The sequence below is a fragment of the Schistocerca serialis genome, chromosome 1 (assembly GCF_023864345.2).
Source record: "Schistocerca serialis cubense isolate TAMUIC-IGC-003099 chromosome 1, iqSchSeri2.2, whole genome shotgun sequence".
NCBI classification, from domain to species: Eukaryota; Metazoa; Arthropoda; class Insecta; order Orthoptera; family Acrididae; genus Schistocerca; species Schistocerca serialis.
This window is the reverse complement of record NC_064638.1, coordinates 151,647,438-151,662,467: the sequence shown is the minus strand read 5'-3', so window position 1 is coordinate 151,662,467 and position 15,030 is coordinate 151,647,438. Positions and strand designations below refer to the sequence as shown.

General features: G+C 44.0%; 12 non-coding genes across 12 annotated transcripts; all 12 read right to left on the bottom strand.

Moving 5' to 3' along the window:
- Positions 1–551: 551 nt before the first annotated feature.
- On the bottom strand, positions 552–624 carry Trnar-ucu (transfer RNA arginine (anticodon UCU)). The gene has a single exon. It is a non-coding gene; the product is annotated as a tRNA-Arg (tRNA).
- Positions 625–1,851: 1,227 nt separating this feature from the next.
- Positions 1,852–1,924, bottom strand: Trnar-ucu (transfer RNA arginine (anticodon UCU)). Its single transcript has one exon. It is a non-coding gene; the product is annotated as a tRNA-Arg (tRNA).
- Positions 1,925–3,150: 1,226 nt separating this feature from the next.
- Trnar-ucu (transfer RNA arginine (anticodon UCU)) lies at positions 3,151–3,223 on the bottom strand. Its single transcript has one exon. It is a non-coding gene; the product is annotated as a tRNA-Arg (tRNA).
- Positions 3,224–4,450: 1,227 nt separating this feature from the next.
- On the bottom strand, positions 4,451–4,524 carry Trnar-ucu (transfer RNA arginine (anticodon UCU)). Its single transcript has one exon. It is a non-coding gene; the product is annotated as a tRNA-Arg (tRNA).
- A 1,227-nt stretch (positions 4,525–5,751) lies between these two features.
- Trnar-ucu (transfer RNA arginine (anticodon UCU)) lies at positions 5,752–5,824 on the bottom strand. The gene has a single exon. It is a non-coding gene; the product is annotated as a tRNA-Arg (tRNA).
- A 1,227-nt stretch (positions 5,825–7,051) lies between these two features.
- Positions 7,052–7,124, bottom strand: Trnar-ucu (transfer RNA arginine (anticodon UCU)). The gene has a single exon. It is a non-coding gene; the product is annotated as a tRNA-Arg (tRNA).
- Positions 7,125–8,351: 1,227 nt separating this feature from the next.
- Trnar-ucu (transfer RNA arginine (anticodon UCU)) lies at positions 8,352–8,424 on the bottom strand. The gene has a single exon. It is a non-coding gene; the product is annotated as a tRNA-Arg (tRNA).
- A 1,227-nt stretch (positions 8,425–9,651) lies between these two features.
- On the bottom strand, positions 9,652–9,724 carry Trnar-ucu (transfer RNA arginine (anticodon UCU)). Its single transcript has one exon. It is a non-coding gene; the product is annotated as a tRNA-Arg (tRNA).
- A 1,228-nt stretch (positions 9,725–10,952) lies between these two features.
- On the bottom strand, positions 10,953–11,025 carry Trnar-ucu (transfer RNA arginine (anticodon UCU)). The gene has a single exon. It is a non-coding gene; the product is annotated as a tRNA-Arg (tRNA).
- A 1,227-nt stretch (positions 11,026–12,252) lies between these two features.
- Trnar-ucu (transfer RNA arginine (anticodon UCU)) lies at positions 12,253–12,325 on the bottom strand. Its single transcript has one exon. It is a non-coding gene; the product is annotated as a tRNA-Arg (tRNA).
- Positions 12,326–13,552: 1,227 nt separating this feature from the next.
- On the bottom strand, positions 13,553–13,625 carry Trnar-ucu (transfer RNA arginine (anticodon UCU)). The gene has a single exon. It is a non-coding gene; the product is annotated as a tRNA-Arg (tRNA).
- Positions 13,626–14,853: 1,228 nt separating this feature from the next.
- On the bottom strand, positions 14,854–14,926 carry Trnar-ucu (transfer RNA arginine (anticodon UCU)). Its single transcript has one exon. It is a non-coding gene; the product is annotated as a tRNA-Arg (tRNA).
- Between the last annotated feature and the right edge of the window lie 104 nt (positions 14,927–15,030).

Below are 15,030 nucleotides of genomic sequence, written 5' to 3'. Positions count from 1 at the left end.
CTGACAGTCTCCAGTAAAAGCCCCCTGTGCTGAAGCGAAAATTGCCGCCGTTTCTATAGATACAGAGTGCCATTGTTTAATGGGAACAGTTAAGGACCCATAGTACAATATCTTGTTGTGAAACAGTCTACTTTTCTCACTTGTGGCAGAGGAAACTGAAACCCTCTCACCTTGGGCTGGAAGAATTAAAGATCATGACTGGGATTACGTACATTGACTCGTGAAGTAATACAAACTTATTTCACTCTTCATTGTATTTGCTTCTGTACAAAATGTGCGTTCTATTGCTATATCTCTATCTGTAGGTAAAAATTGGGCATTGAAAGAAAATTTGCGTGAACAGGCACGTGAAGATATGGTTCCGTTTGTACAGCATTTACACATAACAGCGTCATGGATAACAGATCTACGAGAATTTTGCTTGTGTGTGTAAGGTCAACATATTTAAGCATAGAACTGAGGTCACAACAATTTTCACCTTTTGAAGACGCTTGTGGTTACCCATATGTCAATACCCATCTCGTGATCGGCACATATTTTTAAAAATTGCCCGTCCCTTGTGGGGACCGAACCCACGACCTTTGGATTAGAAGTCCAACGCGCTATCCTCTGCGCCAAAGCGACACTGTCCAAGCAACGGGCTCAGATGTCAGAGATTCTGCAAGACATGACCCGTGCTACAAGTCTCGCGTTACTTTTCTGATAGGCTTACTTTCATATTTCTCTGAAGCAATTACATCAAAGACTCATTATTTATGTAACAGACACGATACATCGCTCCGAATCGCTCTATTTACCATGGCCCTACTGATTGAAACACCTGCGTATTGACAGAGTTGCTCTGTACAATCGTAGTAACACAGTCCTGCTATTACATTCGCTCACGTGCGCTGCTTACAGATAAGTGGGAATTACGCTCTTTAGAACAGCATCCACTCACAAAGTGGTAAACGACACACTGGAAACACTGTATGATTAGTCACATTTTTTGACTTTGGTTGACTGCTGTGTCACAGCCGGTCCCCATCAAATGTATACGCTCCAACGGACGTGTGTGCCCTGTTAGCACATTTACCAGGAACGTTAGCTGCATCACCTCCCTGGCAATTTCATGCCGTCCTCGAAGCGTCAGCCATTGCTTGGTGACAGTGTGTTTCGATGAGACGTGGACAGATGATGCATCTCTCTCGCCGTCAGTTATAGGCGGGAATCATACTTAATGTAGTTTTCTGCAAGCGTCAGCGGAGCGTCAGACATCTCTGTCTGGTCTTCTCCCTTCATGTATCCAGCAAGCCCCCTCCTGACAGTCTCCAGTAAAAGCCCCCTGTGCTGAAGCGAAAATTGCCGCCGTTTCTATAGATACAGAGTGCCATTGTTTAATGGGAACAGTTAAGGACCCATAGTACAATATCTTGTTGTGAAACAGTCTACTTTTCTCACTTGTGGCAGAGGAAACTGAAACCCTCTCACCTTGGGCTGGAAGAATTAAAGATCATGCCTGGGATTACGTACATTGACTCGTGAAGTAATACAAACTTATTTCACTCTTCATTGTATTTGCTTCTGTACAAAATGTGCGTTCTATTGCTATATTTCTATCTGTAGGTAAAAATTGGGCATTGAAAGAAAATTTGCGTGAACAGGCACGTGAAGATATGGTTCCGTTTGTACAGCATTTACACATAACAGCGTCATGGATAACAGATCTACGAGAATTTTGCTTGTGTGTGTAAGGTCAACATATTTAAGCATAGAACTGAGGTCACAACAATTTTCACCTTTTGAAGACGCTTGTGGTTACTCATATGTCAATACCCATCTCGTGATCGGCACATATTTTTAAAAATTGCCCGTCCCTTGTGGGGATCGAACCCACGACCTTTGGATTAGAAGTTCAACGCGCTATCCTCTGCGCCAAAGGGACACTGTCCAAGCGACGGGCTCAGATGTCAGAGATTCTGCAAGACATGACCCGTGCTACATGTCTCGCGTTACTTTTCTGATAGGCTTACTTTCATATTTCTCTGAAGCAATTACATCAAAGACTCATTATTTATGTAACAGACACGATACATCGCTCCGAATCGCTCTATTTACCATGGCCCTACTGATTGAAACACCTGCGTATTGACAGAGTTGCTCTGTACAATCGTAGTAACACAGTCCTGCTATTACATTCGCTCACGTGCGCTGCTTACAGATAAGTGGGAATTACCTCTTTAGAACAGCATCCACTCACAAAGTGGTAAACGACACACTGGAAACACTGTATGATTAGTCACATTTTTTGACTTTGGTTGACTGCTGTGTCACAGCCGGTCCCCATCATATGTATACACTCCAACGGACGTGTGTGCCCTGTTAGCACATTTACCAGGAACGTTAGCTGCATCACCTCCCTGGCAATTTCATGCCGTCCTCGAAGCGTCAGCCATTGCTTGGTGACAGTGTGTTTCGATGAGATGTGGACAGATGATGCATCTCTCTCGCCGTCAGTTATAGGCGGGAATCATACTTAATGTAGTTTTCTGCAAGCGTCAGCGGAGCGTCAGACATCTCTGTCTGGTCTTCTCCCTTCATGTATCCAGCAAGCCCCCTCCTGACAGTCTCCAGTAAAAGCCCCCTGTGCTGAAGCGAAAATTGCCGCCGTTTCTATAGATACAGAGTGCCATTGTTTAATGGGAACAGTTAAGGACCCATAGTACAATATCTTGTTGTGAAACAGTCTACTTTTCTCACTTGTGGCAGAGGAAACTGAAACCCTCTCACCTTGGGCTGGAAGAATTAAAGATCATGACTGGGATTACGTACATTGACTCGTGAAGTAATACAAACTTATTTCACTCTTCATTGTATTTGCTTCTGTACAAAATGTGCGTTCTATTGCTATATTTCTATCTGTAGGTAAAAATTGGGCATTGAAAGAAAATTTGCGTGAACAGGCACGTGAAGATATGGTTCCGTTTGTACAGCATTTACACATAACAGCGTCATGGATAACAGATCTACGAGAATTTTGCTTGTGTGTGTAAGGTCAACATATTTAAGCATAGAACTGAGGTCACAACAATTTTCACCTTTTGAAGACGCTTGTGATTACCCATATGTCAATACCCATCTCGTGATCGGCACATATTTTTAAAAATTGCCCATCCCTTGTGGGGACCGAACCCACGACCTTTGGATTAGAAGTCCAACGCGCTATCCTCTGCGCCAAAGCGACACTGTCCAAGCAACGGGCTCAGATGTCAGAGATTCTGCAAGACATGACCCGTGCTACAAGTCTCGCGTTACTTTTCTGATAGGCTTACTTTCATATTTCTCTGAAGCAATTACATCAAAGACTCATTATTTATGTAACAGACACGATACATCGCTCCGAATCGCTCTATTTACCATGGCCCTACTGATTGAAACACCTGCGTATTGACAGAGTTGCTCTGTACAATCGTAGTAACACAGTCCTGCTATTACATTCGCTCACGTGCACTGCTTACAGATAAGTGGGCATTATGCTCTTTAGAACAGCATCCACTCACAAAGTGGTAAACGACACACTGGAAACACTGTATGATTAGTCACATTTTTTGACTTTGGTTGACTGCTGTGTCACAGCCGGTCCCCATCATATGTATACACTCCAACGGACGTGTGTGCCCTGTTAGCACATTTACCAGGAACGTTAGCTGCATCACCTCCCTGGCAATTTCATGCCGTCCTCGAAGCGTCAGCCATTGCTTGGTGACAGTGTGTTTCGATGAGACGTGGACAGATGATGCATCTCTCTCGCCGTCAGTTATAGGCGGGAATCATACTTAATGTAGTTCTCTGCAAGCGTCAGCGGAGCGTCAGACATCTCTGTCTGGTCTTCTCCCTTCATGTATCCAGCAAGCCCCCTCCTGACAGTCTCCAGTAAAAGCCCCCTGTGCTGAAGCGAAAATTGCCGCCGTTTCTATAGATACAGAGTGCCATTGTTTAATGGGAACAGTTAAGGACCCATAGTACAATATCTTGTTGTGAAACAGTCTACTTTTCTCACTTGTGGCAGAGGAAACTGAAACCCTCTCACCTTGGGCTGGAAGAATTAAAGATCATGACTGGGATTACGTACATTGACTCGTGAAGTAATACAAACTTATTTCACTCTTCATTGTATTTGCTTGTGTACAAAATGTGCGTTCTATTGCTATATTTCTATCTGTAGGTAATAATTGGTCATTGAAAGAAAATTTGCGTGAACAGGCACGTGAAGATATGGTTCCGTTTGTACAGCATTTACACATAACAGCGTCATGGATAACAGATCTACGAGAATTTTGCTTGTGTGTGTAAGGTCAACATATTTAAGCATAGAACTGAGGTCACAACAATTTTCACCTTTTGAAGACGCTTGTGGTTACCCATATGTCAATACCCATCTCGTGATCGGCACATATTTTTAAAAATTGCCCGTCACCTTGTGGGGATCGAACCCACGACCTTTGGATTAGAAGTCCAACACGCTATCCTCTGCGCCAAATGGACACTGACCGAGCGACGGGCTCAGATGTCAGAGATTCTGCAAGACATGACCCGTGCTACATGTCTCGCGTTACTTTTCTGATAGGCTTACTTTCATATTTCTCTGAAGCAATTACATCAAAGACTCATTATTTATGTAACAGACACGATACATCGCTCCGAATCGCTCTATTTACCATGGCCCTACTGATTGAAACACCTGCGTATTGACAGAGTTGCTCTGTACAATCGTAGTAACACAGTCCTGCTATTACATTCGCTCACGTGCGCTGCTTACAGATAAGTGGGCATTATGCTCTTTAGAACAGCATCCACTCACAAAGTGGTAAACGACACACTGGAAACACTGTATGATTAGTCACATTTTTAGACTTTGGTTGACTGCTGTGTCACAGCCGGTCCCCATCATATGTATACACTCCAACGGACGTGTGTGCCCTGTTAGCACATTTACCAGGAACGTTAGCTGCATCACCTCCCTGGCAATTTCATGCCGTCCTCGAAGCGTCAGCCATTGCTTGGTGACAGTGTGTTTCGATGAGATGTGGACAGATGATGCATCTCTCTCGCCGTCAGTTATAGGCGGGAATCATACTTAATGTAGTTTTCTGCAAGCGTCAGCAGAGCGTCAGACATCTCTGTCTGGTCTTCTCCCTTCATGTATCCAGCAAGCCCCCTCCTGACAGTCTCCAGTAAAAGCCCCCTGTGCTGAAGCGAAAATTGCCGCCGTTTCTATAGATACAGAGTGCCATTGTTTAATGGGAACAGTTAAGGACCCATAGTACAATATCTTGTTGTGAAACAGTCTACTTTTCTCACTTGTGGCAGAGGAAACTGAAACCCTCTCACCTTGGGCTGGAAGAATTAAAGATCATGACTGGGATTACGTACATTGACTCGTGAAGTAATACAAACTTATTTCACTCTTCATTGTATTTGCTTCTGTACAAAATGTGCGTTCTATTGCTATATCTCTATCTGTAGGTAAAAATTGGGCATTGAAAGAAAATTTGCGTGAACAGGCACGTGAAGATATGGTTCCGTTTGTACAGCATTTACACATAACAGCGTCATGGATAACAGATCTACGAGAATTTTGCTTGTGTGTGTAAGGTCAACATATTTAAGCATAGAACTGAGGTCACAACAATTTTCACCTTTTGAAGACGCTTGTGGTTACCCATATGTCAATACCCATCTCGTGATCGGCACATATTTTTAAAAATTGCCCGTCCCTTGTGGGGACCGAACCCACGACCTTTGGATTAGAAGTCCAACGCGCTATCCTCTGCGCCAAAGCGACACTGTCCAAGCAACGGGCTCAGATGTCAGAGATTCTGCAAGACATGACCCGTGCTACAAGTCTCGCGTTACTTTTCTGATAGGCTTACTTTCATATTTCTCTGAAGCAATTACATCAAAGACTCATTATTTATGTAACAGACACGATACATCGCTCCGAATCGCTCTATTTACCATGGCCCTACTGATTGAAACACCTGCGTATTGACAGAGTTGCTCTGTACAATCGTAGTAACACAGTCCTGCTATTACATTCGCTCACGTGCGCTGCTTACAGATAAGTGGGAATTACGCTCTTTAGAACAGCATCCACTCACAAAGTGGTAAACGACACACTGGAAACACTGTATGATTAGTCACATTTTTTGACTTTGGTTGACTGCTGTGTCACAGCCGGTCCCCATCAAATGTATACGCTCCAACGGACGTGTGTGCCCTGTTAGCACATTTACCAGGAACGTTAGCTGCATCACCTCCCTGGCAATTTCATGCCGTCCTCGAAGCGTCAGCCATTGCTTGGTGACAGTGTGTTTCGATGAGACGTGGACAGATGATGCATCTCTCTCGCCGTCAGTTATAGGCGGGAATCATACTTAATGTAGTTTTCTGCAAGCGTCAGCGGAGCGTCAGACATCTCTGTCTGGTCTTCTCCCTTCATGTATCCAGCAAGCCCCCTCCTGACAGTCTCCAGTAAAAGCCCCCTGTGCTGAAGCGAAAATTGCCGCCGTTTCTATAGATACAGAGTGCCATTGTTTAATGGGAACAGTTAAGGACCCATAGTACAATATCTTGTTGTGAAACAGTCTACTTTTCTCACTTGTGGCAGAGGAAACTGAAACCCTCTCACCTTGGGCTGGAAGAATTAAAGATCATGACTGGGATTACGTACATTGACTCGTGAAGTAATACAAACTTATTTCACTCTTCATTGTATTTGCTTCTGTACAAAATGTGCGTTCTATTGCTATATTTCTATCTGTAGGTAAAAATTGGGCATTGAAAGAAAATTTGCGTGAACAGGCACGTGAAGATATGGTTCCGTTTGTACAGCATTTACACATAACAGCGTCATGGATAACAGATCTACGAGAATTTTGCTTGTGTGTGTAAGGTCAACATATTTAAGCATAGAACTGAGGTCACAACAATTTTCACCTTTTGAAGACGCTTGTGGTTACCCATATGTCAATACCCATCTCGTGATCGGCACATATTTTTAAAAATTGCCCGTCCCTTGTGGGGATCGAACCCACGACCTTTGGATTAGAAGTCCAACGCGCTATCCTCTGCGCCAAAGGGACACTGTCCAAGCGACGGGCTCAGATGTCAGAGATTCTGCAAGACATGACCCGTGCTACATGTCTCGCGTTACTTTTCTGATAGGCTTACTTTCATATTTCTCTGAAGCAATTACATCAAAGACTCATTATTTATGTAACAGACACGATACATCGCTCCGAATCGCTCTATTTACCATGGCCCTACTGATTGAAACACCTGCGTATTGACAGAGTTGCTCTGTACAATCGTAGTAACACAGTCCTGCTATTACATTCGCTCACGTGCGCTGCTTACAGATAAGTGGGAATTACGCTCTTTAGAACAGCATCCACTCACAAAGTGGTAAACGACACACTGGAAACACTGTATGATTAGTCACATTTTTTGACTTTGGTTGACTGCTGTGTCACAGCCGGTCCCCATCATATGTATACACTCCAACGGACGTGTGTGCCCTGTTAGAACATTTACCAGGAACGTTAGCTGCATCACCTCCCTGGCAATTTCATGCCGTCCTCGAAGCGTCAGCCATTGCTTGGTGACAGTGTGTTTCGATGAGACATGGACAGATGATGCATCTCTCTCGCCGTCAGTTATAGGCGGGAATCATACTTAATGTAGTTTTCTGCAAGCGTCAGCGGAGCGTCAGACATCTCTGTCTGGTCTTCTCCCTTCATGTATCCAGCAAGCCCCCTCCTGACAGTCTCCAGTAAAAGCCCCCTGTGCTGAAGCGAAAATTGCCGCCGTTTCTATAGATACAGAGTGCCATTGTTTGATGGGAACAGTTAAGGACCCATAGTACAATATCTTGTTGTGAAACAGTCTACTTTTCTCACTTGTGGCAGAGGAAACTGAAACCCTCTCACCTTGGGCTGGAAGAATTAAAGATCATGACTGGGATTACGTACATTGACTCGTGAAGTAATACAAACTTATTTCACTCTTCATTGTATTTGCTTCTGTACAAAATGTGCATTCTATTGCTATATTTCTATCTGTAGGTAAAAATTGGGCATTGAAAGAAAATTTGCGTGAACAGGCACGTGAAGATATGGTTCCGTTTGTACAGCATTTACACATAACAGCGTCATGGATAACAGATCTACGAGAATTTTGCTTGTGTGTGTAAGGTCAACATATTTAAGCATAGAACTGAGGTCACAACAATTTTCACCTTTTGAAGACGCTTGTGGTTACCCATATGTCAATACCCATCTCGTGATCGGCACATATCTTTAAAAATTGCCGGTCCCTTGTGGGGATCGAACCCACGACCTTTGGATTAGAAGTCGAACGCGCTATCCTCTGCGCCAAAGGGACACTGTCCAAGCGACTGGCTCAGATGTCAGAGATTCTGCAAGACATGACCCGTGCTACATGTCTCGCGTTACTTTTCTGATGGGCTTACTTTCATATTTCTCTGAAGCAATTACATCAAAGACTCATTATTTATGTAACAGACACGATACATCGCTCCGAATCGCTCTATTTACCATGGCCCTACTGATTGAAACACCTGCGTATTGACAGAGTTGCTCTGTACAATCGTAGTAACACAGTCCTGCTATTACATTCGCTCACGTGCGCTGCTTACAGATAAGTGGGAATTACGCTCTTTAGAACAGCATCCACTCACAAAGTGGTAAACGACACACTGGAAACACTGTATGATTAGTCACATTTTTTGACTTTGGTTGACTGCTGTGTCACAGCCGGTCCCCATCATATGTATACACTCCAACGGACGTGTGTGCCCTGTTAGCACATTTACCAGGAACGTTAGCTGCATCACCTCCCTGGCAATTTCATGCCGTCCTCGAAGCGTCAGCCATTGCTTGGTGACAGTGTGTTTCGATGAGATGTGGACAGATGATGCATCTCTCTCGCCGTCAGTTATAGGCGGGAATCATACTTAATGTAGTTTTCTGCAAGCGTCAGCGGAGCGTCAGACATCTCTGTCCGGTCTTCTCCCTTCATGTATCCAGCAAGCCCCCTCCTGACAGTCTCCAGTAAAAGCCCCCTGTGCTGAAGCGAAAATTGCCGCCGTTTCTATAGATACAGAGTGCCATTGTTTAATGGGAACAGTTAAGGACCCATAGTACAATATCTTGTTGTGAAACAGTCTACTTTTCTCACTTGTGGCAGAGGAAACTGAAACCCTCTCACCTTGGGCTGGAAGAATTAAAGATCATGACTGGGATTACGTACATTGACTCGTGAAGTAATACAAACTTATTTCACTCTTCATTGTATTTGCTTCTGTACAAAATGTGCATTCTATTGCTATATTTCTATATGTAGGTAAAAATTGGGCATTGAAAGAAAATTTGCGTGAACAGGCACGTGAAGATATGGTTCCGTTTGTACAGCATTTACACATAACAGCGTCATGGATAACAGATCTACGAGAATTTTGCTTGTGTGTGTAAGGTCAACATATTGAAGCATAGAACTGAGGTCACAACAATTTTCACCTTTTGAAGACGCTTGTGGTTACCCATATGTCAATACCCATCTCGTGATCGGCACATATTTTTAAAAATTGCCCGTCCCTTGTGGGGATCGAACCCACGACCTTTGGATTAGAAGTCCAACGCGCTATCCTCTGCGCCAAAGGGACACTGTCCAAGCGACGGGCTCAGATGTCAGAGATTCTGCAAGACATGACCCGTGCTACATGTCTCGCGTTACTTTTCTGATGGGCTTACTTTCATATTTCTCTGAAGCAATTACATCAAAGACTCATTATTTATGTAACAGACACGATACATCGCTCCGAATCGCTCTATTTACCATGGCCCTACTGATTGAAACACCTGCGTATTGACAGAGTTGCTCTGTACAATCGTAGTAACACAGTCCTGCTATTACATTCGCTCACGTGCGCTGCTTACAGATAAGTGGGAATTACGCTCTTTAGAACAGCATCCACTCACAAAGTGGTAAACGACACACTGGAAACACTGTATGATTAGTCCCCATTTTTTGACTTTGGTTGACTGCTGTGTCACAGCCGGTCCCCATCATATGTATACACTCCAACGGACGTGTGTGCCCTGTTAGCACATTTACCAGGAACGTTAGCTGCATCACCTCCCTGGCAATTTCATGCCGTCCTCGAAGCGTCAGCCATTGCTTGGTGACAGTGTGTTTCGATGAGACGTGGACAGATGATGCATCTCTCTCGCCGTCAGTTATAGGCGGGAATCATACTTAATGTAGTTTTCTGCAAGCGTCAGCGGAGCGTCAGACATCTCTGTCTGGTCTTCTCCCTTCATGTATCCAGCAAGCCCCCTCCTGACAGTCTCCAGTAAAAGCCCCCTGTGCTGAAGCGAAAATTGCCGCCGTTTCTATAGATACAGAGTGCCATTGTTTAATGGGAACAGTTAAGGACCCATAGTACAATATCTTGTTGTGAAACAGTCTACTTTTCTCACTTGTGGCAGAGGAAACTGAAACCCTCTCACCTTGGGCTGGAAGAATTAAAGATCATGACTGGGATTACGTACATTGACTCGTGAAGTAATACAAACTTATTTCACTCTTCGTTGTATTTGCTTCTGTACAAAATGTGCGTTCTATTGCTATATTTCTATCTGTAGGTAAAAATTGGGCATTGAAAGAAAATTTGCGTGAACAGGCACGTGAAGATATGGTTCCGTTTGTACAGCATTTACACATAACAGCGTCATGGATAACAGATCAACGAGTATTTTGCTTGTGTGTGTAAGGTCAACATATTTAAGCATAGAACTGAGGTCACAACAATTTTCACCTTTTGAAGACGCTTGTGGTTACCCATATGTCAATACCCATCTCGTGATCGGCACATATCTTTAAAAATTGCCGGTCCCTTGTGGGGATCGAACCCACGACCTTTGGATTAGAAGTCCAACGCGCTATCCTCTGCGCCAAAGGGACACTGTCCAAGCGATGGGCTCAGATGTCAGAGATTCTGCAAGACATGACCCGTGCTACATGTCTCGCGTTACTTTTCTGATAGGCTTACTTTGATATTTCTCTGAAGCAATTACATCAAAGACTCATTATTTATGTAACAGACACGATACATCGCTCCGAATCGCTCTATTTACCATGGCCCTACTGATTGAAACACCTGCGTATTGACAGAGTTGCTCTGTACAATCGTAGTAACACAGTCCTGCTATTACATTCGCTCACGTGCGCTGCTTACAGATAAGTGGGAATTACGCTCTTTAGAACAGCATCCACTAACAAAGTGGTAAACGACACACTGGAAACACTGTATGATTAGTCACATTTTTTGACTTTGGTTGACTGCTGTGTCACAGCCGGTCCCCATCATATGTATACACTCCAACGGACGTGTGTGCCCTGTTAGCACATTTACCAGGAACGTTAGCTGCATCACCTCCCTGGCAATTTCATGCCGTCCTCGAAGCGTCAGCCATTGCTTGGTGACAGTGTGTTTCGATGAGATGTGGACAGATGATGCATCTCTCTCGCCGTCAGTTATAGGCGGGAATCATACTTAATGTAGTTTTCTGCAAGCGTCAGCGGAGCGTCAGACATCTCTGTCTGGTCTTCTCCCTTCATGTATCCAGCAAGCCCCCTCCTGACAGTCTCCAGTAAAAGCCCCCTGTGCTGAAGCGAAAATTGCCGCCGTTTCTATAGATACAGAGTGCCATTGTTTAATGGGAACAGTTAAGGACCCATAGTACAATATCTTGTTGTGAAACAGTCTACTTTTCTCACTTGTGGCAGAGGAAACTGAAAGCCTCTCACCTTGGGCTGGACGAATTAAAGATCATGACTGGGATTACGTACATTGACTCGTGAAGTAATACAAACTTATTTCACTCTTCATTGTATTTGCTTCTGTACAAAATGTGCGTTCTATTGCTATATTTCTATCTGTAGGTAAAAATTGGGCATTGAAAGAAAATTTGCGTGAACAGGCACGTGAAGATATGGTTCCGTTTGTACAGCATTTACACATAACAGCGTCATGGATAACAGATCTACGAGAATTTTGCTTGTGTGTGTAAGGTCAACATATTTAAGCATAGAACTGAGGTCACAACAATTTTCACCTTTTGAAGACGCTTGTGGTTACCCATATGTCAATACCCATCTCGTGATCGGCACATATTTTTAAAAATTGCCCGTCCCTTGTGGGGATCGAACCCACGACCTTTGGATTAGAAGTCGAACGCGCTATCCTCTGCGCCAAAGGGACACTGTCCAAGCGGCGGGCTCAGATGTCAGAGATTCTGCAAGACATGACCCGTGCTACATGTCTCGCGTTACTTTTCTGATAGGCTTACTTTCATATTTCTCTGAAGCAATTACATCAAAGACTCATTATTTATGTAACAGACACGATACATCGCTCCGAATCGCTCTATTTACCATGGCCCTACTGATTGAAACACCTGCGTATTGACAGAGTTGCTCTGTACAATCGTAGTAACACAGTCCTGCTATTACATTCGCTCACGTGCGCTGCTTACAGATAAGTGGGAATTACGCTCTTTAGAACAGCATCCACTCACAAAGTGGTAAACGACACACTGGAAACACTGTATGATTAGTCACATTTTTTGACTTTGGTTGACTGCTGTGTCACAGCCGGTCCCCATCATATGTATACACTCCAACGGACGTGTGTGCCCTGTTAGCACATTTACCAGGAACGTTAGCTGCATCACCTCCCTGGCAATTTCATGCCGTCCTCGAAGCGTCAGCCATTGCTTGGTGACAGTGTGTTTCGATGAGACGTGGACAGATGATGCATCTCTCTCGCCGTCAGTTATAGGCGGGAATCATACTTAATGTAGTTTTCTGCAAGCGTCAGCGGAGCGTCAGACATCTCTGTCTGGTCTTCTCCTTTCATGTATCCAGCAAGCCCCCTCCTGACATTCTCCAGTAAAAGCCCCCTGTGCTGAAGCGAAAATTGCCGCCGTTTCTATAGATACAGAGTGCCATTGTTTAATGGGAACAGTTAAGGACCCATAGTACAATATCTTGTTGTGAAACAGTCTACTTTTCTCACTTGTGGCAGAGGAAACTGAAACCCTCTCACCTTGGGCTGGAAGAATTAAAGATCATGACTGGGATTACGTACATTGACTCGTGAAGTAATACAAACTTATTTCACTCTTCATTGTATTTGCTTCTGTACAAAATGTGCGTTCTATTGCTATATTTCTATCTGTAGGTAAAAATTGGGCATTGAAAGAAAATTTGCGTGAACAGGCACGTGAAGATATGGTTCCGTTTGTACAGCATTTACACATAACAGCGTCATGGATAGCAGATCTACGAGAATTTTGCTTGTGTGTGTAAGGTCAACATATTTAAGCATAGAACTGAGGTCACAACAATTTTCACCTTTTGAAGACGCTTGTGGTTACCCATATGTCAATACCCATCTCGTGATCGGCACATATTTTTAAAAATTGCCCGTCCCTTGTGGGGATCGAACCCACGACCTTTGGATTAGAAGTCCAACGCGCTATCCTCTGCGCCAAAGGGACACTGTCCAAGCGACGGGCTCAGATGTCAGAGATTCTGCAAGACATGACCCGTGCTACATGTCTCGCGTTACTTTTCTGATGGGCTTACTTTCATATTTCTCTGAAGCAATTACATCAAAGACTCATTATTTATGTAACAGACACGATACATCGCTCCGAATCGCTCTATTTACCATGGCCCTACTGATTGAAACACCTGCGTATTGACAGAGTTGCTCTGTACAATCGTAGTAACACAGTCCTGCTATTACATTCGCTCACGTGCGCTGCTTACAGATAAGTGGGAATTACGCTCTTTAGAACAGCATCCACTCACAAAGTGGTAAACGACACACTGGAAACACTGTATGATTAGTCCCCATTTTTTGACTTTGGTTGACTGCTGTGTCACAGCCGGTCCCCATCATATGTATACACTCCAACGGACGTGTGTGCCCTGTTAGCACATTTACCAGGAACGTTAGCTGCATCACCTCCCTGGCAATTTCATGCCGTCCTCGAAGCGTCAGCCATTGCTTGGTGACAGTGTGTTTCGATGAGACGTGGACAGATGATGCATCTCTCTCGCCATCAGTTATAGGCGGGAATCATACTTAATGTAGTTTTCTGCAAGCGTCAGCGGAGCGTCAGACATCTCTGTCTGGTCTTCTCCCTTCATGTATCCAGCAAGCCCCCTCCTGACAGTCTCCAGTAAAAGCCCCCTGTGCTGAAGCGAAAATTGCCGCCGTTTCTATAGATACAGAGTGCCATTGTTTAATGGGAACAGTTAAGGACCCATAGTACAATATCTTGTTGTGAAACAGTCTACTTTTCTCACTTGTGGCAGAGGAAACTGAAACCCTCTCACCTTGGGCTGGAAGAATTAAAGATCATGACTGGGATTACGTACATTGACTCGTGAAGTAATACAAACTTATTTCACTCTTCGTTGTATTTGCTTCTGTACAAAATGTGCGTTCTATTGCTATATTTCTATCTGTAGGTAAAAATTGGGCATTGAAAGAAAATTTGCGTGAACAGGCACGTGAAGATATGGTTCCGTTTGTACAGCATTTACACATAACAGCGTCATGGATAACAGATCAACGAGTATTTTGCTTGTGTGTGTAAGGTCAACATATTTAAGCATAGAACTGAGGTCACAACAATTTTCACCTTTTGAAGACGCTTGTGGTTACCCATATGTCAATACCCATCTCGTGATCGGCACATATCTTTAAAAATTGCCGGTCCCTTGTGGGGATCGAACCCACGACCTTTGGATTAGAAGTCCAACGCGCTATCCTCTGCGCCAAAGGGACACTGTCCAAGCAATGGGCTCAGATGTCAGAGATTCTGCAAGACATGACCCGTGCTACATGTCTCGCGTTACTTTTCTGATAGGCTTACTTTGATATTTCTCTGA